The 23,966-nt window shown below is 38.4% G+C and overlaps 1 protein-coding gene across 1 annotated transcript in view; it reads right to left on the bottom strand.

The window, feature by feature from the left end:
- Positions 1-22,158, bottom strand: part of NDP (norrin cystine knot growth factor NDP) — a 28,836-nt gene extending 6,678 nt beyond the window's left edge. Inside the window, exon 1 of the mRNA XM_058185722.1 lies at positions 21,856-22,158. The gene's annotated coding sequence lies outside the window, so the exon portion shown is untranslated. The remainder of the gene's footprint in view (positions 1-21,855) is intronic.
- Between the last annotated feature and the right edge of the window lie 1,808 nt (positions 22,159-23,966).

The following is a 23,966-nucleotide window of genomic DNA, read 5'->3' as shown; positions in this document are numbered from 1 at the left end:
GACAGAGCTACATCCTCTGTTCCATCTGTTCAGTATCTCCCCCGCATTCTTTATCTCCATCAAGGAAGGCAATATGAAGAGTTAAGTGACTCATTTTCTTTCCAACAGAAATCTAGAAGTTGGACACTCCAGTAGGAAGGAAAAAAAGTACATAAATTCTGTTCACAAAGTTAATTTGTCTGTGAACATAAAGTCAGTTCTTAGAAATAATATGCTTTAGTATACAAACTGATGCACAGAGAAAAATAAGGCGTCTTCACCAAAGCCATTCCAGAAATGCTATTGTATCTCGGTAAATTAAACAGTGTTTCTTTCAGCCAACTGCACAATACTGAACTAGCAATTTACCTTATCCTCATACTTAGCTTCCTGAGCATTTTCATAGTAATTTGTTTTCAAACTGTTTCATGAGAGAGAAAGCTGCAAAGCCATCTTTTCACTAAACTGAAAAAGCTTGGAGAAGTGTTGTGTGGCAGCAGGAAGCCATCAAGAAGTAAAAACCCAAGCTGCAGCATTACCCTTGCAGACATTCTACTCAACGGTTGGGTCATAATTAAATTGGCTCAGTAAAATGTTGGGAATGCAGGATGCCAGCAACTTACTGAAAGTTAATGCAATGTCAATTTTGTACCCCACCATCCCTGCTTCTCATTCAGTTTGATAGGAAAACTATTCCACTACTGCTACCAAGAGAAAGAACATGTTATTCTAGCACTTCTATTCCTTATGAGATGACTGAAGACACTCTTCTGTCTTATTGTACCCTCACTATAGCACTCTACTGCTTTCATGGCTTCCCACATATTAATTAAATCCAATTGAAACACATATGGAGGAATTTTGCCTCGGGGTGTCCCATCCCCCCCAGAATCATGGAAAACCAGGAAGACTGCAAAGTGTGGAGAGATAAGAAAGAAAAAGGCAATAGCAGCAGCTTCTACCATTTTTGAAACTTTTTCAAAAGCTATTTTAAAATGTTCTAATAATTTGTATAATAATAATAATAATAATAATAATAATAATAATAATAATAATAATAATTAGAACAATAATAATGTTCTAATAATAATAATTAAATAGGGAAAGTGTGAGACCAAAGAATATTGAACAGGACTGATTGTACTTTCACTGAAAAACTACTGCTACTCCCTACTTGAAAATTTGGGCTTCGAATTGGCTGTTTCCTTGAATTAATGGAAAGATTGACCAATGTTACTTCATGCATGTTTAATAAGATTTAATATATAGCAAGAGCAACAGCACTTAGACTGATATACCACTCCACATTGCTTTATAGCACTCTCTGTGCTGGTATATTGCCCCCAACAATCTGGTCTTCATTTTACCGACCTTGGAAGGATGGAATTCTAAGTCAACCTTGAGTTGGTCAGGATTGAACTCCAGGCTGTGGGCAAAGCATTCTAACCACTGTGCCACCAAGAGTCCCAGAATATATGCTGTCACCATGTATTATAATAGTTTCACTTTCTCTTTTTTCCATTTTTATATATTGCTTTGAATGGTGTGGTAAAATTTCTTGTTTTCATTTTTGCATATTACAATAGTACTGAAAATAATAGGATGTGGCAGTATCTGGAGACAGCAGAAGAGAAGAGAAAGAACTGGAAAAGATAACAAAATATAAAGACCTGCAAATAGAAATAGAACTGTGGAAAAAGAAAGCAAAGGTAGTACCAATAATAATAGATGCCTTCGCTGCAATCCCAAAACAATTGGAGCACCACTTGAATACCATTGACATTGACAAATTCACATCAGTCAATTGCAAAAGGCAGCATTTTTGGAGCAGCTTTCATCCTGCCATGATATATGTAACACCGTCAAACATCCATATCTGCCTATCCCAAGTCCTTAGGAAGGACTCGGTAGGTGGACAAAAATGCCAAATCCAGTCTGAATATCTGGTTGACTGTGTGATGAATCATCATCATAATAATAATGCAGCCCAATGGTGATCTTTACAAAAGTAATCATTAGGCTCCCCTAGGCTCCCCTAGGCCCCTAGGTTAATTGTCCTATTAGGAATCACTGTCTCACAAATTTAAAACATGCTTCAAAAATATTGAACAAGAAAGACATTTGAGCAATGAGTAACTCTTGGAACTGTTTTCTTTATTATATAATTTTCCTGATTTTTTAATATATATTCTGAAAGTCATATTCTTGATGAATGTATCTTTTCTTTTATGTACACTGAGAGCATATGCACCAAGATAAATTCCTTGTGTGTCCAATCACACTTGGCCAATGAAGAATTCAATTCTGTTCTGTTCTGTTCTGTTCTGTTCTGTTCTGTTCTGTTCTGTTATGTTATGTTATGTTATGTTATGTTATGTTATGTTATGTTATGTTATGTTATGTTATTATTAATCGTTTCATAGTTCCCATCGCCAATCTCTTTCCACTTATGACTGTATGACTATAACTTGTTGCTGGCAATCCTTATGATTTATATTGATATATTGATCATCAATTGTGTTGTAAATGTTGTACCTTGATGAACGTATCTTTTCTTTTATGTACACTGAGAGCATATGCACCAAGATAAATTCCTTGTGTGTCCAATCACACTTGGCCAATGAAGAATTCAATTCTGTTCTGTTCTGTTCTGTTCTGTTCTGTTATGTTATGTTATGTTATGTTATGTTATGTTATGTTATGTTATGTTATGTTATTATTAATCGTTTCATAGTTCCCATCGCCAATCTCTTTCCACTTATGACTGTATGACTATAACTTGTTGCTGGCAATCCTTATGATTTATATTGATATATTGATCATCAATTGTGTTGTAAATGTTGTACCTTGATGAACGTATCTTTTCTTTTATGTACACTGAGAGCATATGCACCAAGACAAATTCCTTGTGTGTCCAATCACACTTGGCCAATTAAAAAAAAAAATTATGTTATGTTATGTTATGTTATGTTATGTTATGTTATGTTATGTTATGTTATGTTATGTTATGTTATGTTATGTTATGTTATGTTATGTTATGTTATGTTATGTTATTAAGGCTATTATATGCTTGGGTTTGTTTGTTTTTTGTTTAATTAATTTAATGAAATTAATTTTTAAAATGAAATGGGCTTATTTATCTATTACTAAGATAGTCTTTTGCCTCTTATAATTTTACTGCTGATGTTCTTTTTATTGTAGGTACAAACCTACAAGTTGTAGGTACAGTGGGATATGATGGTTTTGCATATAATGGAAGCCTGGAAACTCATTTCAAACTACACAAGTAGTGGATGTCCTCTTCCATCATATCTATTTGGGACAATGAAGATTACACAATCATTCTGGCTGTACAGTTTCTCCAAGTTGTCCTTTTAGAGCCCAACTATTTACCTGTAGATTCAAAAGGGAGGTGCAACAAACTTAATAAATATTTGATGTATATTAACTGTAGAAATGGCTTTGATTCAACCACAAACTTGTAACACAATAAAGTGTTTTTAGAAGAGTGAGTTTTGGTTTCTCATCAAATCCCAACTCAATAAACAACTTGGCAGAGAATGCTGGCTCCAATATTACTAAATTCAGTTTTTCCTTTACATCATCATTATATCTATGATATTACATTTTCCTTTCTTGCAAATAGTTTCAGGGATACATAAAACATCTAAATATGAGGCATGAGTTAAAAACTGAAACTGACACTCAGATTTATTTGGCATACATATGATTGGAGAGAGAGACCCTAATTTATTTTCTTCCTCCATAGCACAACATGTTTTTTCAATGCTGTTTTAGGGCATGAAAGAAACCTTCCATAAATGCATGTAGCTTTTGACATCACTGTTATTTCTGCTTGAATCAGAACAGGCAGTCCACTTTTGCCTGCCAAATCTGAATGGCAGGAAATTTTGAAGTCATGCAGGTGTCTCCCCCAGAAAGAATCTGTTAAGGCCCATATCAAGAAAGGAAACCAATCCAGAGAGTCTGCTGTGCAAAGCAACTCATGTTTTCCTGCTGAGCTCCTACATTTGGTTCAGTTGAATCCATGTACACATTGCCATAACTACATGCAATTATTTCTGCATGAAGCCAAAAGGGCTATATCACAGCCAAAACAGTCCTTGAAGGGACAATTCAGTCACAAGACCCAGAAATACATAGGTCATCATATATCTATAAAACATACATGGAATACACATATACCTGAATAACTTCCACCCCTATACTGTAGATCTCCTACATAATCACATACCTACAGCTTCACATATTACCCAGGAGTAGTGATTTTTGAGGGCAAATATATCCTTCTACCAAAATCCAAAATTAAATTCATGATAAAATGCATCCCTTATGAATAACAAAGACTCCACACAGTCATTTAATTGATGCAACATACAAGAAAATCCCACCTTTCATTTATTTACCCTTTATCAGCCTGCAATAGACACAATAGGAGCCAGATGAATCTTCATATATTTCCCATGATTGCCTTTTGGAAAAGAGCAAAAGGCATATCAAATAGATTTTGTCTTTTGCCACTAAATAAAAATTGTTTATTTTTGTTTATGTCTCCCTTTTCTTTTTCTTTTTCTTTTTTCCTTATTGAAGCATCTGTGTATTGCTGATGATTGGTTGGGCAAGGATTTGAGCACTTTTGAAACTCATTTTATAGCCCAATTGTAGAATGCCCAATGAAATATAAAGCAGCTGTGGTTCATTCAGAGGTAAAGAGGAGAGAATAGAGGCAATATAAAGTATACTTCCCAACAAATAACAAAGGGTCACTCCCCACTCTGACACAATTTTGTATGGACACCAAATTCAACACTTGGAGTTCGATATTCTCTGATGGAGATGCATAGAAAACTGGCTATAATATACCCCCAATTGCTTTAAGCCTGTTGAACATTTGGCCTTCAATTTATGAACACTAATCTAGAATTGTATAAACAATATTCTGCTTAAACATAGAAGCTGATCAAATTGTCTACAATTGAAGGGTGGGTCTTTTGGCTTATGTCTTTATGCTGTCCTGTCATGGCTATTGAGTATTTCCAACATAAAGATGGAATCCACCTGCAATTCTTTCTTCAGGAAGTTTGGGGAAAAGTATTTTCCTTGAAGCTAGCATTTTAACTTGAAGCCATTTTGCTAAATTCTAGTGAACAATTGCTAGGCCTGGGCACAGGGGCTTTGGTTTCATCTTCATGAGGTACTTTGGGATAAACTATGTCTTGCTGATGATTCACTTCACATCTTTCATAACCTCCTCCTAGTTATCTCCAGGAAAAATAGTGTCAAATGTGGTATCTTAATATGATACTTGTTACTAGTAAACCTATTTTGTCTCTCTTCATGGTCAAAATAAGGACATGGGACATCCAAATGTCAAATCCCATTTTAAACTTGTCAATAGCTTTTGTCCTTCATAGTATAGTTGTTTTGAAGATAGAAAGTGAATGTGTAGCAGAAAGAATGGATCTAGGTATGAATTAGGATCTTCTTTGGAAGGATAAGATTAAAACATTTAGAATATCAGAATCATCCTTCTCATCTTTTCTACTACCTTCTGTTATTGGTGGTATTATGATTATATTTTGTTGTTTGTATGTACATTGATACAGCTTCTACACTGAAACAAATTCCTTGTGTGTCCAATCACATTTAGAAAATTATTCTACTCTACTCTATTCCTAAAATGGAGGAACTAAGAGAAGGCAGAAAAATTTCTTTGCAAACCCTGTTAGGAATCAAGGAAACTGTTTCTCCTCTGTTAAGTCAGACCACAAGTCCTTGTCCAGCATAGTTTACTGAGGTGGGAATTTAGATGTTGGGGGGGGAAGGGTTTCCATGTCAGGTTGGCAATGCCAGAGATTCAACCTGGGTTTTTTTGCTGCAAAGCATGAACTCCACCATTTGGGTGAAGTCATATACCAAATGAGTGAGGTGAGGAGGTGGGACTTAGACATACAACTGCAACAGGAGCTGGTTCATATTTTAAGGTCTGGGCATTTGGAAAATCTCTTCTGCCTCAGCCCATTGGTCAAACTTCCTCATTGAAAGGCTGGCATCAGCTGTGCAGAGTTTTAAACTAGAGTACATGGGATCATCCATTGTATTACAGTCTTTATTCATGGAGCAATGGAAAAAAATAAACATGTGGGAAATATAGGTTCCAAGTTTTCACATTTTTCTTTAGATTTTTTTTATCCTGCCTTCATTATTTTACAAGTAATGCAAGGTGATAAATATACATGATACTCCTCCCTCCTGTTTTTGTCACAACAACCCTGTGAAATGGGTTGGGCTGACAAAGAGTGATTGGTTCAAAGTCACTCAGCTGGTGTTTTTTGGCATATTTAATATGTACATAATCCACATGGAAATGTCAATGGCAGCATGTGCTTCTATCGGAGACTCAGATTAGGGGACTCATCTAGTATATAGATTCTTCAATAACTATTCTGTGCCTATACATTTTCTGGAAATCAATGCTAGTCAGCTAAAGTATGCCATTATTTTATCAGATTTAAATCAGTTACTGAAGCCATAAAAAAATCTGTGCAAGATTGTACAAATTATGATCTACCGTAAATTTCATGATAAGTATTGTATAGAAGTACAATATAAGAAGTAGGGAATGGTATACTCAAGACTTGTTTGGACCCTCTCCTGGAAATCCCCCTCCTGGTCATTGGGCTGAAGCATGCTATAATATGGTCCTTAAAGCAGTGGTGAAATCCATTTTTTTTACTACCTATTCTGTGGGCGTGGCTTGGTGGGCATGGCTTGGTGGACATGGCTTGGTGGGCATGGCTTGGTGGGCATGGCAGGGGAAGGATACTGCAAAATCTCCATTCCCCCCCACTCCAGGGGAAGGATACTGCAAAATTCCCATTCCCTCCCAATTCCTGGGGGAAGAATATTGCAAAATCTCCATTCCCACCCCACTCTGGGGCCAGCCAGAGGTGGCATTTGCCGGTTCTCCAAACTACTCAAAATTTCCGCTACCAGTTCTCCAGAACCTGTTAGAACCTGCTGGATTTCACCCCTGCCTTAAGGGTACTATTAATTAGACCGTGGGATGCCCTTAGAAAACACAGTATTTTTTCATTGAAAACCCCATAGTGGGTAAATAGTGGGATGAGACTGGGCGATGTTCACTAGTGGTCCTAGACATACCTAAAACCAGCTTTTCAAGAAACAAAATCATAGCCATCTGAGTCAACAATTCCCAGGGGAATGCCCAACCTATATAACTCTGTCTTATATCTAATAAGCTTGAAGTTTCAATATCAGGGCTTACAAGTATATCCAATATGGATATAATCAACATTATCACACAATTGACAAATACTGGTCTCTTTTCTTACATGTGAGTATCAGAGCTTTCCTACTTCAGCTTCTTTTGGGGTGGTAAAAATGACTACTAATGGTTTTGTGTGAAATAAAGATTTGTAAGACAATAAAAGGAATTTTCAAACTACAGAAACTTTATCTTCTACACTCTGAAAACAGAACATAACTTCTGAAGGCTGGATGTCTTTTAAATTTTGGTGAATAAAGTTTCGCTTTCCTGTACCTCCAACTTTGCTATTATAAAATGCTAAAATGTTATTATTTTAAATTCTAATCCAATTCACAAAGCAGCTTTAAATTTTAAAACTACCTGGGTGAGTGACATTCTGCTAGAATTTATAATTTTTACAAAATGAAGAATTAGTATTTCTTTGATGCTTTAGAAAAACCTGAACTCAGGGGGTGGTCCCCACCCCACTTTGTAAAGATTAATCAAGCTGAATCTGCCTTCATGGGTGAGATACACTGCAGAGAATTGAGTTTCCTAATCACATCCAATTGTTCCCATAGCCTTCAGCTTTTCCCCTTTGGTTAACAATCAGCCTGCATGAAAAAGAGTTCTAGCAATTGACAAGATTGATCACCATTTGGTAACATGAACTGGGAAGAGTGGTGGAAGCCCTCTACTGAATAAAACAATAACTCTCACTTCCCCATTTTCTGTTCACTAACCAGACATCTGTGGTCTCTTCCCATAATCCTAAAAGTTTTATCCAAAAACTTTCTACTATTGACCTCACCCCATTCCTAAGAGGACCATAAGGGGCGTGCATAAGCGCACAAACGTGCCTACCATTCCTGTCCTATTGTTGTTTTTTTTCTCCTTCCTATATATTTATTTATTTATTTATTTATTTATTATTTAGATTTTTATACCGCCCTTCTCCCGAAGGACTCAGGGCGGTGTACAGCCAGAATAAAAACAGTACAATATACAAATTAAGACAAAAGTTAAAATAACATATTCTATAAATGGCCGAAAATTTAAAACCGTCAAATTTGACCCATAAAATTCATAAAAATACCCCAATTAAAATTATTAAAATTCAAAAAGTTTAAAAATTAAGCCAGTCCCGCTTGGATAAACAAGTGCGTTTTCAATTCACGGCTAAAGGTCCGGAGGTCAGGTAATTGACGCAAACCAGGGGGAAGTTCGTTCCAGAGGGTAGGTGCTCCGACAGAGAAGGCCCTTCCCCTGGGGGCCGCCAGCCGACATTGCTTGGTGGACGGCACCCTGAGAAGACCCTCTCTGTGTGAGCGTACGGGTTGGTGGGAGGCATAAGGTAACAGCAGGCGGTCCCATAAGTACCCGGGCCCTAAGCCATGGAGCGCTTTAAAGGTGGTAACCAACACCCTGAAGTGCACCCGAAAGACCACAGGTAGCCAGTGCAGACTGCGCAGGAGCGGTGTTACCCGGGAGCAACGTGTGGCTCCCTCAATCACCCGTGCAGCTGCATTCTGAACTAACTGAAGCCTCCGAGTGCACTTCAGGGGTAGCCCCATGTAGAGAGCATTGCAATAATACAGACGAGAAGTGACAAGAGCGTGAGTGACCATGCATAAGGCATCCCGGTCAAGAAAGGGGCACAACTGGCGAACCAGTCGGACCTGGTAAAAAGCTCTCCTGGAGACGGCCGCCAAATGGTCTTCAAATGACAGCTGTCCATCCAGGAGAACGCCCAAGTTGCGCACCCTTTCTGTTGGGGCCAATGACTCGCCCCCAACAGTCAGCTGCAGTTGCAGCTGACTGTACCGGGGTGCCGGCATCCACAGCCACTCTGTCTTGGAGGGATTGAGCCTGAGTCTGTTTCTCCCCATCCAGACCCGTACAGCTTCCAGGCACCGGGATAGCACTTCAACAGCTTCGTTGGGGTGGTCCAAGGTGGAAAAGTACAGCTGCGTATCATCAGCGTACAGCTGGTAACTCACCCCGAAGCCACTGATGACCTCCCATATATGTGTTTATTTACTATATAATCTTTTTGTATGATACCTACATATATTGTTGTGACAAAATAAATAAATAAATAAATAAATGTTGCCAAAAAAATCTTTGAACAGGCTTCTAGGTGACTGGAAACTGACTAATTTTAATTAAAATTTAGAAGCTTCTAGAACAATTAGGAAACATTGATATTATTGAGCAACTCTTTTAAAATGTGGAATCAATTTTTTTAAAGAAATAAGAGTGTGATAATCAATACCCACAGACTAGAGGAAGTGAACATATATTCAATGTAAAATCTTCCTTTTTAAATTAAAATCAAGCATAAAAAGAGAAAAATTCCCATTTGAAAATATTTCCTGATACAAATTCTGTGAATCCTAACTATCAAAAGTACAATCATTAACATCTGCATTGCCAAAAGCAAACCTCCCAGTCTAATTCATGCCTCCATAATCCCCAACTCATTGTGGAGAACATTTGATTGGAAATGCAGGCCTAGTGGGAAGGACTACTTTGATAGCATAGGAGGAAACATATAGATAGATGATGATGATGATGATGATGATGATGATGATGATGATGATGATGATGATGTTTGTCCATCGTTTTCGAAGAGGACATCTAACAGTATCCGCAGGTGGCTGGTAAGCCTATATGGGCACGGAATGTTCTGCCACATATTGGGCAGACATGTGTGGGCACCACTATTGCAGTATTTGCAGCTCTGGCTTTGTGGAGTGCTCACTTCTCTTGGTGGATCAACGTGCACCATGTTGATGAAAGATGATAGACAGACAGACGGATGGATGGATGGACGGATGGATCGATGGATCGATGGGAGAGGAGGGGGTAGATAGGTCGATAAATAAACTCTTTCTCTGCTCCTCGTTTGCCCCTTACTATAGTAAGAACTGAATAGCAAAGAGAGATAAGTTTATTTATTGATAGGCTCTGAAGATTCAAGAAATGTGGAGATTAGATTGGCCACCACTTTGACATTTGTTCACAAGGCCCTTACGACCTGGTTTTGCCAACAGGCCAGGGAAACCTAAAGTGACTTATCTGATCTATTGTTATTGCTGGGTGGGGATAGTCTGTGCAAAAATGCTAGAGAGATACATAGGATTCCAAGAGAGAAACAGATGTCTGGTAGGCGGGAGGTGTTGTCCCGTTTGTTCATATTGTGGGGGTGTTTCTCTATTTCAATGGCTTCCATAATTATTCTCTTGTTGTAGTTTCAGTTTTGAAGATTAATTTGGTTCCTTCAAAATCAATTTCGTGTCCTGTGGTTTTAAGGTGCTGGAAAAGGGAGGAGGTTTTTTCTTTTTTCTAACTGCATATTTGTGTTCCAGCCACGAAAATTGACCCCGGACCCAGGACAACACACAACGCCACCATCAATCATCCTCACCAGATTCAAACCCAAACCCATCCCACAGATGAAACACAACCACCATCCAGAAGCCAGACCATGCTGATACCACTGGCTGCTGTGCCCCCCCCCGATCCCCACACAAAGCAGGCTGACACGCATGAGGAAGAGATGAAAGGACCTCGGACTCGGAGCCAAACCAGGGCCCAGGATGCTGCATCACAGCCATCTGCTCAAGATATTACATCACAGAACTTCGAGGCCACAACACCAAAGCTCAGGAACAAAAGACCAGGACCACACCCACACAGGATGCTACAAAACAGCCGACCAATCTGCAAACACCCACTCCATCTACCAATCAAGATGCAACCACAGAGCCAACCAATCCGCTCACAGCAACACTCCCCACCTCCCCACCAGTATTTATAGAGAGATGGCAGTTCCGACCACTCTTTGCTCAAGAAGCATGAAGCTGAAGACACCAGCCTGAAGATGATGAGTGAGACCTTGTCGAAACGTCGCCAAGATACTCTCAACCTTACATGGGAAAAGGCCCGAAAATGCCAAGACCTACATATACATATACATATACATATACGTATACGTATACGTATATGTATATGTATATGTATATGTATATGTATATGTATATGTATATGTATATGTATATGTATATGTATATGCAGTGGTGGGATTCAGCCAGTTCGCACCTAGAGGTGACAAATAGATTTAAAGAATTAGATCTGATAGACAGAGTGCCTGATGAACTATGGACGGAGGTTTGCAACATTGTATGAGAGGTAGCAACTAAAACCATTCCAAAAAAAAAGTAATGCAAGAAAGCAAAATGGCTGTCTGAGGAAGCTCTGCAAATAGCTGAGGAAAGAAGGGAAGCAAAAGGCAAGGGAGAAAGAGAAAGATACACCCAGTTGAATGCAGAATTCCAGAGAATAACTAGAAGAGATAAGAATGCATTCTTAAATGAACAGTGCAAAGAATTAGAAGAAAACAATAGAATAGGGAGGACCAGAGATCTATTCAAGAAAATTGGAGATATAAAGGGAACATTTCATGTAAAGATGGGCATGATAAAGGACCAAAATGGCAGGGACCTAACAGAAGCAGAAGAGATTAAGAAGAGGTGGCAAAATTACACAGAAGAACTATACAAGAATGAGCTTAACATCCATAACCACAATGAGGTGGTCACTAACCTTGAGCCAGACATCCTAGAATGTGAAGTCAAATGGGCCTTAGGAAATCTGAGCAACAACAAAGCTAGTGGAGGAGACAGTATTCCAGCTGAGCTATTCAAAATCTTAAAAGACGACGCAGTAAAAATGCTACACACAATTTGCCAGCAAATTTGGAAAACTCAACAATGGCCACAGGATTGGAAAAGGTCAGTTTACGTTCCAATTCCAAAGAAAGGCAATGCCAAAGAATGTTCAAACTATCACACCATTGCACTCATTTCACATGCTAGTAAGGTTATGCTTAAAATCCTACAAGCTAGGCTCCAAGCTATGTGGATCGAGAACTACCAGACGTACAGGCAGGATTTTGTAGAGGCAGAGGAACTAGAGATCAAATTGCCAACATACGCTAGATCATGGAGAAAGCTAGGGAGTTCCAGAAAAACATCTACTTCTGCTTAAACATCTACTTATGCTAAAGCCTTTGATTGTGTGGATCACAACAAATTGTGGCAAGTTCTTAAAGAGATGGGAGTACCAGACCATCTTATTTGTCTCTTGAGAAACCTATATGCGGGTCAAGAAGCAACAGCGAGAACTGGACACGGAACCACTGATTGGTTCAAAATTGGGAAAGGAGTCCGGCAAGGCTGTATACTATCACCCTGCCTATTTAACTTATATGCAGAATACATCATGAGAAAGGCGGGACTAGATGAATCAAAAATTGGAATTAAGATTGCCGGAAGAAATATCTCAGATATGCAGATGATACCACTCTAATGGCAAAGAGGAACTAAAAAGCCTCTTGATGCAGGTGAAGGAGGAGAGTGCAAAAGTTGGCTTGAAACTCAACATTAAGAAAATTAAGATCATGGCATCTGGCCCTCTCAATTCCTGGCAGATAGATGGTGAAGAAATGGAGGTAGTGAAAGATTTTATTTTCCTGGGCTCCAAGATCACCGCAGATGGGGACTGCAGCCAAGAAATTAAAAGACGCTTGCTCCTAGGGAGGAAAGCTATGGCAAATCTAGACAAGGTACTAAAAAGCAGAGACATTACCCTGCCAACAAAAGTGCGTATAGTCAAGGCTATGGTTTTCCCAGTTGCAATGTATGGCTGTGAAGGTTGGACCATAAGAAAGGCTGAGTGCCAAAGAATCAAGGCCTTTGAACTTTGGTGCTGGAGAAGACTCCTGCGAGTCTCTTGGACTGCAAGGAGAACAAACAAGTCAGTCCTAGAGGAGATCAACCCTGACTGCTCTTTAGAAGGCCAGATCCTGAAGATGAAACTGAAATACTTTGGCCACCTAATGAGAAAGAAGGGCTCACTGGAGAAGAGCCTAATGCTGGGAAAGATTGAGGGCAAAAGAAGAAAGGGATGACAGAGAACGAGGTGGCTGGATGGAATCACTGAAGCAGTAGGCATGAGTTTAAATGGACTCCAGAGGATGGTAGAGGACAGGAAGGCCTGGAGGAACGTTGTCCATGGGGTCGCAATGGGTCGGACACGACTTCGCAACTAACAACAACAATGTATATGTATGTATATGTGTATGTATGTATGTATGTATAATCTTGGGACTGATTAAATTTTATTGATAACTAGTTTTATTGGCATTTATAGAAAGTTGAGATATTGAAAATGTGGTGGAACACTGAGTGATTAATTGGAAAAATATTAGTGTAATATCGATTGATACATAAAAGAATATATTATAATTATAATGAGCACATTAAGGCTAGAAGCTGGAAGATAAAAAATCTGTATTTGTAATGGTATTATTACTGTGAGCACTGTGTGAAAAATATGTCAACCCAGTCATTATACTGTCCACAAAAAATGTTGGTTGTTAAAGAAAAACTGTAAATAAAACATATTTTTTTAAAAAAGATTCATGAAATGTGGAGATTAGATTGGCCCCCACTTTGGCATTCTTTTACAAGGCCCTAAAGACCTGGTTTTGCCAATGGGCCAGGGGACCTAACGTGGCTTATCTGATCTATTGTTATTGCTGGGTGGGGGTAGACCATTATTTTTTTGTTGCTTGTAAAAAAACTAGCAACTCCCTCTTGCTTCTCCTGATGCCCTCTCCATAATGCCTGCCCCTTTTTCAGTTAGGCAGGTAGATAACCGCCATTTTGAGCTTGGGCCTAAACCCCTTCCACTTCCACTTTGCCATATCCCATAATGATTGGTGATTGTTTTCCTGACACCAGGTGATTGTTAGTAGGAGAGGAATTGAAGGCAATGGAAGCAATATTGCCTTTTAATAGGTAATTAAGGATTGCATCATTTCTCACTCTTGCCATTTTTACAGAGTAGGGACCAGCAATGGGGGCAACACAGTTTAGGCTGACATACTTTTCTGCCAGCACCTGGTTGATAGCACATTAATACAGACATAAAGAAGAACCTCCCTCTTCTCCCCCTCTCTCCCTCCTCCCTTCCTCCCTCACCCTCACTTTCTCTTTCTCTTTCTCTCTCTCACACACACAGACATTGCCAATCACTTCTAGAGCTAAAAAGAATTTTTAAAAAATGAACAAAGAATTGCTTTTTTGCTGTATCTTCAGCTACATCTTTTCAATTTATGCAAGCCCTATTTTCCCTGAAAGAGTATTTAATTGCGAGCAGATAAAAAACCCACACATCTCTATTATTTCTATTAAAAATACAAATGCACCCTTGGAGATCCCATTCATAGAGAGCTTCATCACTGCGGCAGTGATGTGCATGTCACTGCCATGGAATGCTCAACCTTTGCCAAACCAGATGCTGGGTATTAACTCCAGTGCTGAACTTGTTTGTCCTAAAGGGCAGTATGGCCCCTTCTGCTCCAACCTCACCACACCAATGTAGATTGTGACTCTGTTATAATAAGCTTGAAAACCTTGTTAGCCGACTCCCTCACCCCTATGATTGAGTTTTGCTGATGGTGGTGGTAAAATATTATTCAATTTCAATACCACTAAAATAATTCGAAAACAACCTTATTCCTGGTGGCTCATAGTCTCCTCGATAATCTGAAGATTTGATTGGCGAATGGTGAGAATAATCAGACAAAAAGATTACCTGGGGTTTGTAATTTATTACGCATGATAGTGCCTGGCATGAGAGCTGATACAGCAGAGAAGTGACAGTGACAGTGTCTCCCAAATTCTACACTGAATTAAATTATGTGAAGAAGAAGAAGAAGAAAGTAAGAGGGAGAGGGTGTGGGGGGAGGGGCAGAGAGAATATATAGACAACCAGCTGCTCAAAGGCTTACTACAACCCTGGTTTCATTGTTCTGTTAAGTTGAGGTGGGGCATCAAAGAGATTCCATGCATGCTGTTACTGAGAAATTTTAATATGTTCTACACTGACACATATAAAAAGGAAATAACAGCTGATTGTAAGTCAGAGCAGGCGACAGAATCACACACTCTCTCCCTTTAGATGTATGCAAAATATTAAGCCCTCCACGTAGGCTGCATCATTGTGTGCAAGGAATCGAGCAAATAAATTCAGGGAAGGAACCACAACTATATTTTGTTATGAAAGTTAACCATACAAATCCTAGGCAGTCATCAGTCCTTAAAGGCAATTAAATTAATGTGTTGTGGCCTCAAATCAATTTAGTACCTTAACAATCTCTATTCTTAGTTTACAAGAACCGAGCGATAATAAATGCCATAAGAAGCAATCTACTGAATATTGGTGAGATAAAACTCTTTATCTTTAAAGCAGCACCATGGAATTCACTGCCACAGGATTTTTCCTAAAGCAAGAGCTAAATAAAATTTATGAAATAAAATGGTTGCTACGTGACTATCATCAATTAAAATAACAAAAATTAGAATGTTCTGAAGCATTAAAGTTTATTAGTTTTTCAGTTATGCTTCAGAACCCAAGGCAGCTTTTGCCTTAAAGAGATTGAAAATTCCACTTTTTTTTTTTCCTGTATAGAACATGGCTTGTTGATAATCCAGACCTAGGAAGGTTTGACAGTTAAGCTGATTAGCAATAAATAGATTTCACTGCATTATTAGAAGAATCCTGCTAGACTGGATGGAGCATCCTTATTATTTTGGTTTCTGAAATGTCTTCCCACTATTGACTATTGTTTCATTTTTCTTCTTTCTTCTTCTTCTTCTTCTTTTTTTTTACTTCAATGATAATTTCCTACTACTGGACAAAATTCACTGTAGGGATATTTTATAACAGCTATCTAATATAGGTATTATTTTTAATATTTTTCTCATTGAGCTTGGAATACAAACAGATTAGGGGAAAGACTGAAATGTGACATATATTTTTCTTACATTTCTTAGCTAGTTTTACTTGGGTTGAATCAAACTCTTATTCTCTGTCAGATTAGATGTATGCCCATCCTTATGTAACGGGGTTGATTCTCTGATAAAGAAAAAGTCTGAAATATATAAAATAAGAAGATTGTCTAATACATTTTTTACTTTATTTGGTCACCTCTTGATACATTTGGACTAAAATTCTCAAAACCTTCATCCACTGATAGTTTGGAATTCTGGGAATTGAAAATGCAGCCCATCAAGAGGGCATCAGACTGGAGGAGGCTAATTTAATCAAACTATTTATTACCTCTTGCAATTACCGATCTTCTTCCCTGCTTTCCTCACTTTGCCTAGAAAAAGAGGAAAGTGGCTTATCTGGTTTGGACTCTCTAGTTAACCCAATAGTGTCCACTTTGACCAGTAGTAGCAGCAGAAGCTTTTTAACCTTTCAAGCACATTACCCAGAAATGGTTCATACCATTTTTTTTTCTCCATCTGTATGCCACTGCAGTGCTCAAATGAAAGGCCATCTTCCCTTGACTGGGTACATACATCAAGTACATATATCAAGTAATTTATTTTGAATGCAACTGCAGGATGTTCATCGTGGCTTTTGCATTTTTTTCTTCCTACTAGTCAAATTGCTGTGTACAGTTCAGAACACAAGCACTAGAAAACTAATACAGCTTCTCTCTCCAGCATTTCCGCACAAAAGTTTTTCTCGTTCTCATTCTCTCTCTCCCTCTCCCTCTCTCTCTCATTCTCTCTCTTCCTGGTCTCTTCATATACATTGAAAATTGAAAATGAAGGCCTCATTTCCCATTTTCATGAATTATGAAAGGACATTTTCTGTCTCCACAACCAATAAACTATTGTGAGATAAAATTCATTGGGAAAAAAATAATAATTGCAGAAAAACTTGTGGGCATTTGTGTGTATACAGTGTAAGAAAGGCAGTAGAATTGCTACAATAAATTCCTTCTTCAGGTCTAAGTAACACTTCATCTTAAATGCCCATGTTCACTCCCACCGAACTAAGATTAGATATAAAATGATAGCTGTAGATGACAGACAGACAGGAAGATAGGTATGAATGGACCATGCTGCTTCAAATTCAGATTTTATTTGCTTTATTGAAAGTACTTGTAATACAATCTGAATCAGGACCATAAGTCATAGGAAGGGGAAACACCATCTTTTTTTCTAGCTCTTTTGTTTGAAAGAATAAATAGAACAACCTCCCCCATTGTCAATCCTAGACACTGCAAAAAGGAAAAGAGGGCAGTCTGATCATGATGGTTTTGGACTGTCCTTCCCCATATTTCTAGCTCAATTATGAAACAGAAAAGGCTTATATTCTGAATCCTCTGCAGTTTTGAGGACAACTCACCCCAACAGAAACATGCTTGAAAAAGAACTGAGTATGAAGAAGAGATGCTTCCCTCTGTTAACTGCACCATTAACGTTTCCTTACAGTGGAAAGATCACCTGTGAGAGAGAGCCAAGGTTGTCTAGTCAAGTGCATTGGTGTTTGTGTTTCTAAAATTGATTTAAAGCTGCTTTCTAATCCAAGTCATCTTAAATGTTTCGGGCTCAAATTGCCCTAAGTTATTTGGTTCCTATGCTGTTCCTGGATGATTTTTAAGCTATCTTCAAAAATTCAAGTTTTTGGTTGCAAAACATTGGGCACAGGGCTGGGCTGCCCACCCTAAGACTTGACCGATTGTTCCCCAAACCTTGGTCTTCTCATATGTATGCAGGAAAGACAAGTCTCAGTGGCTACACAGACCACTCTACCAGTGCCTGCTTTGTTGTTGTTTTGAGGGTTTTTCCACCTCGCTAGTTTCATGCTTTCCCAGAGATTTCCATACACAGATGCTGTCACATCCTTTCCTTTCTCCTTATCATTGCTTGTTAGATCCTAAGACCCTTTGTAGGTCCAGGAAAACTTGTAAGAAGAAAGAATTGATGGTTCAGTTTCCTAGAAAAAAAAACCTAGCAACTTTCCTCGTTGTAACTTTTTTAAAGAGGAAGGGTAAGGAAACTTTGCAAACAGGGAGAATGTTTTACCCAGCTTGGGCAGAAATCAAAACAGTGCCCACTAAGAGATGCAAGGATTGGATGAAGCATAAGTTTCTAGAGATTTCATTGAATTAAAAGGGCATTACTAGACCAATGCGGGATTATAAAAATGTAGCAGTTGTCAACCAGCAGAGAACATAGAAGCTTGCTAGCCTAGGATGAAACAACAACACAGAGTGCCCAGACACTGGAGGGGAGAGAGGTATGTAAGCACCGTATCTCATCAGAGCTAGGGCACTTACTACAACAGAATGAAACTCTGGAGATCCTTTACCCTAAAGGTCTTAAGACTGTTGGTGTCCTGAAATTATAGTTTTGAATCTGAGTTGGAAAACATTGTGTGGGTGCATTTGCAGTGGAATGGAAGTGGGGAGATGATGGTGTCATCCTTTCCTTCATTTAAGAAGTGGTGGGTGGAGTACACCGATGGGTTAAGAAGAACATGGAAATCTGTTCCTTAGGATGCAAGGTGTAATTACCCAAAGATAGGTCCCCAGAGCTCTATTTAAAGCATTGGCAGTCAGGAAGCTGATTTCATGAGACATACATGGCAGCAGTTTGGAATCAAAGGGAGGCGTGTGATTCAGAAACATGTAGCATTTGTCAGAAACACCTTAAAGCAGATGGACCTTTCCCTAGCTAAAGTGGCAGCCTTATGCAGCCATGTTTGGATTAAGATATTTCTGGAGGGTGCTCCCATTTTCCTCTGAATCCCATTTCTCCCTTCATATCCAAAGTGCTGCACAGCCCCAATGTATAATGTAGCATTTGTAAAGCACACACCATTTTTCTTCTCTCTGGATTCCCCACAAATCCACATCTTATAATTGCTTTATATACTCAATATGCTGTAGCAAATTTTGGAGTGCATGCATTTTAAATGTATATAAATAGTGGCACTATTATAACTAACATAACAAAACAGAATTTGTTGTGAAGTATTCCTTACTTGGAATAAACACCATTTTGTAAAGGATCAACCATATATTTAAAGTAAAATAATTAAACAAACTTTTTGTAATTATCTTGGAATGGGGTGTGTGTGTGTAGAGAAGGTTGCTACAACAGTGAGTCCCCATGAGATCTAAAACCTAGATTTCCTATTCCTTTGTACATAGCTATTTGGGAATTCACTGGATCCAAACTGGAAAATCTTATTGATGTTGGATATTGTGCATTCATTATTTTGTGACTGAGGACAATGTGATTAAAGTCAAGAACATTTGGGTAATATGAGAAGGAGTTGGTGGAGTTTGTAGTATGATAGGGACTTGGTACCTTATCTTGAGTTAAAAATTGTTCCTTCAAAAAATGTTGCATTTTGGGGGCCAAAATTTCAGTAACATAAACTGTGTGAATGTGTATGCCCTTTAAAAGGTTGTAAAATATGTTTGGGATCACTGTAGCCTAGGATTGCCTCTCCAGGTTACAGTAGCACATTTTTCAGTATTGGCTGCATCTCTAGGAAGAGCTGAGAAGAAAGCTGCTAAGTGCAAACCAACATAGGTATGACCATCTTGGAAAATCTTGTCTTACCTTATGGAAAGAAGTCTGTTTCTTTGGTAGACTATGTACTTTATTATTGTTGGCAAGTAGAATTTTTATTACCTCTCATTCTCTCTCTCTTTCTCGTTTAAGACACTACCTTCTACCGTACAAATACTTATTTGCAAACAAGAGCTGCAAGGTTCAGTCTTTATATAGTAAGAAAAATGTCCATCTAAAACTCAGAATGCCCTTGCCAGACAGCTAGGATGCCACAATAGTTGCCTTAAGAGTTTGATTTAGTCCCCCAGCCACCCGCCCAGTCTCTTGGATTATATTAGCATGTATTACAGCCAGAGAATTGGGTGAAATCCCCCTGCCTCCTTCCCTCTAGGTAAGAAAACTGATTGTGATAATAACTCCTTGTCATCCACAAGTTCTTCCTTGTGTAAATCTCTGGTTGCAGCTGTCAAACATGTATTCAGTTAAATCCCAGTCATTATTTTGCATATGGGTTTTGGTCATATCATATGGTTTAATAGTGGTGTTGCCTAGTGGCAAGACCAGAGGAAATCCTTTGGAAATGAGATAATGAAACTATATTGCACGTCTTATAACTACATTTTCTGCTACCTTCCATTCAGGGAAGAATAAAGTCCCAATTTTAAATGAAAAAAATCACTTTATTAAAGTGATTTGGGGTATATTCTCTCTCTATTTTTGGGCTGACTCTGGCTCATGCATTTCCTATACAGCATCCCATTTCAGATACTGATTGGGATGTTACTTGTAAGATAATCTTTCATCATGTACATTGAATTTTGTTTAGTGTGCCAATTCCAAAATTCGCATTATGCTAAAAAGATTTGTTCACATCCTTCATGGTAACAGGCAGAAATCTCTAAAATTCAAATGCAACCTTTAAAAAAAATTAAATGACAATGTTCTTAATCCCACAGTCAAGCTTTTTAGTTTTAAGCATTCATCTCTGACTACGTATTTTTGCTCAGCATCTGGTGGTAGTTTATATTTTTAATAAAATAATATTTGAGGATTTTTCTATATTTTATCTTACTTTAGGTTCTCTGTTAATTTCATGTTTTAACATTGGTTATACATTTATCCTAAAATCCCACGACCTTTTTATCTTGCAAGGTAATTCTTCTTTAAAAGAACTACTTAATCTCCTGCCCACCAAAACATGATTCTAAGATAGAAGAAACTTCTCTTAAGGACAAGACTAAAGACCAGACAAATTATTCTCTAAACTGCTTTTTTGTTGAGCATCTTCTAGTTGGATCTGCCAACAGGCATCCACATTGCATTAATGGTTGTGCAGAAGGGGTAAGCCGACTGCTCAATATATCTCCTCTGTTCTGCAGCCAAGACAAACACAATGGATTTACTTGCTCCCTTTAACCAATCACATGCACATATTAAATCTATTTCTAATCCATAACCAGTGCTGTGTACTCTATGGCAAAACTTCCCAGGACATTTAATAAAGGGTTTTTTTTTTTAAATGACCTCCACACTACCTCCACACACATGCACACATGCTCATATATAAAACCTAAAACTATTCTCTATGTAGGATGACAGACAATGCCTGAAATAAATATTGCGATTGTTTCCAATTATTCTAAGCATTCTATCAGACTGGCAGATGACCATCATCCATAAGTTGCAATAAAAGTAAGCATTGGTTTCAAAGCAGATGCTTAGCCTGTAATCATAGAGTCCCATTATGATGGCATATAGAGACAGTGCTGAGGGTATCCTGATCCTTTTTAGAACTTACATGCAATTCTAATATTTCCTGCTGTCAGGGAATGATTTTGTGCAAATGAAGAGCAGTCTAAAGGCATAAATTTAACATAACCCATTGATAGCCAAGAGATTCTCTGTCGCAGCCTAAATGCACACAAACATTCTTAGCAGATATATAATTCAAAGACATGCTGGCAATAAAAAAGATGCAGGTACTGAAGTTACCTATCTTTAAAACAAAGCTTATTAAGCTTCAAAGAAGATATTCAAATAACCTTGGGTTGCAAAAAATTAACTAGTGATATTTAAGCACATGAAATATTTGGTGTTTGATCTAAAGCTTTTGGTGATATGCTTGCTTACCTTTTGCAAAATGCACTGTGCCTTCCCTTCTATTGGACTCCCCAGACCGAGGGCTAAAATGAGGTCTTGTTACTTCCAAATGCTTTTGTTCTTCTGCCCCTCTATCACATGGTTTGCCTTTTATATTTGCAACACACAAAAGTTAGGGCTGCTGTTTAAGCAAGAGAAAAGGGGGGTGGGCGAGTGGGAAGAGAGTGCAAGGGGGAGAGAGAGAGAGAGAGAGAGAGAGAGAATGTCAGATGGAAAAGTGCCATTGAAGCAATCGATCAATCAGGCAAGCTGCAGCCATACAGCAGCAGCACAGCAGCAGCAGCAGCGATTCACCAGCAAATGGGAATTTGCAGAAATGTGAAGCTCTTGTTATCTGAGAAATCACTAAATTCCACCAGTCCAACTCCGTTCTGCAGGGGTTTCTCATTGGAGAGAGGCATAATTGCATGTTAATATATGGAAATATACAATGCTTAAAGTTAGGAAGGCATGAAAGTTAGAAGCCCTCTGTGCAGAATATATCTAAATACCAAGAGCAACTTACTTCACATAACTCTGGTGATGCTTACATGCACTAGATGTGAAAAATCGGGCACTGTACAGTATTTGAAATATTTATCCTCAGTTTATGGCTTGGAACCTAAAGAGGAGATGGATCAGCTTATAGAAGTCAAACAAGCAATACCATCATACTAGCCTAACATGAAGCCTTTATAAACATGGAATTGTAATTCTGAAATTTCTTCCCGACTAGCTTGAAAGTCTCTTTTATTAAAGTTTAAAGCTCAGAGAATAGCCTGTTCATGAAGCATTAATGCCTACTTGCCAACAAGGTTTTTTGCTATCACTTTTTTCCCTCCATGTCCTTTTTGATTGGGTTGATTCATTGGCTTAATCCTCTTGACTTAACCTTGAAGTATTAGGGGCAGGATGTTAATGACCCACTTCTAATGTTGGATAAGATGAAATCTAAGCACAGAAAAAGCACCCAGTGTAATAGATGCTGTGTTCTCATTCCTTGATACTGACTGGTGTAACATGGGATGAAACCTGCTCCTTTGCCACACACAGGCCCTACAGTATATTGCTGTAATGCTCAAAGGATTAGTACCGGTTCACACAACTCAGTGTCATCCATTAAAAATAAAAGCTTTGCACTTCGAGCTATAAAGTGAAGCTCACATTTTTCTATCCAAAACTGCTATGCAGCGAGCCCCTGACTCCCAAACTGGCAGACATCCTGAGTCCATGTCTTCACAGTCTCTTTAGTCTGTGTTGTTAATATCTGAGCCTCTTCTGTGGTAAAAGATCAAAAGACAAGTGGAAAATTAGGCTGTAAAAATAGACTCCTCTAAAAGGGGAATGACTGGTAGATGAGTAAGCATCATGCATACACAACAAAGGAAACATTCTTCAACTTGATCTGTATAGTTGGATTTGGCTGGGAGGAAAGTAAGTGGACCACTTTGGTTTTAGGCTGGTTTAAGAGAGCCATTTCTTCCAACCAGCCAGCCCCTGTAATGGTTCTTTTTCTTCTTGTAAAAGAAGAAGAGTGACAGTCTATGATGACCAAAAACCAGGAATCTAATAGCATCTTTTCTGACTAATACGTTATTAAAAGGCAATATGTCAAGGATCAAACCTTCAAGCACCAAAATTTATTTCCATTCCATGAAACTTACAACATGGTTTTAAGCCCCTGCAGCTTTGCAAGTGAAAGCAACAGGTGAAAGTGCTCATGCATTGAAATCATCTAATAAAAGGAAAAAGAAAATGTGTCTTAAAATATATATCTATAGCTCTGGGGGAAAAGTCACTCAATAAAGTGCACTTTTATCATGCATTCTTAGCTGAGTATGTACGCCAACAATATAGTTGTCTAAAAATAATATGCATTATTTATGCACTCTGCAAATAGCAATATACTGAAACTTATAAACTGCTTCATAGTTCTTTACAGCCCTTTCTAAGCAGTTTACAGAGTCAGCATATTGCCCCCAAAAGTCTGGATCCTCATTTTACTAACCTCAGAAGGCTGAGTCAACCTTGAGCCAGTCAGGATCGAACTCCTGGCAATGATAAATAATGAGGGGGGCAGGGTTTGAAATGATTTATTGCTA

The sequence above is a fragment of the Ahaetulla prasina genome, chromosome 5 (assembly GCF_028640845.1).
Source record: "Ahaetulla prasina isolate Xishuangbanna chromosome 5, ASM2864084v1, whole genome shotgun sequence".
NCBI classification, from domain to species: Eukaryota; Metazoa; Chordata; class Lepidosauria; order Squamata; family Colubridae; genus Ahaetulla; species Ahaetulla prasina.
This window is presented reverse-complemented; position numbering and strand designations above follow the sequence as displayed.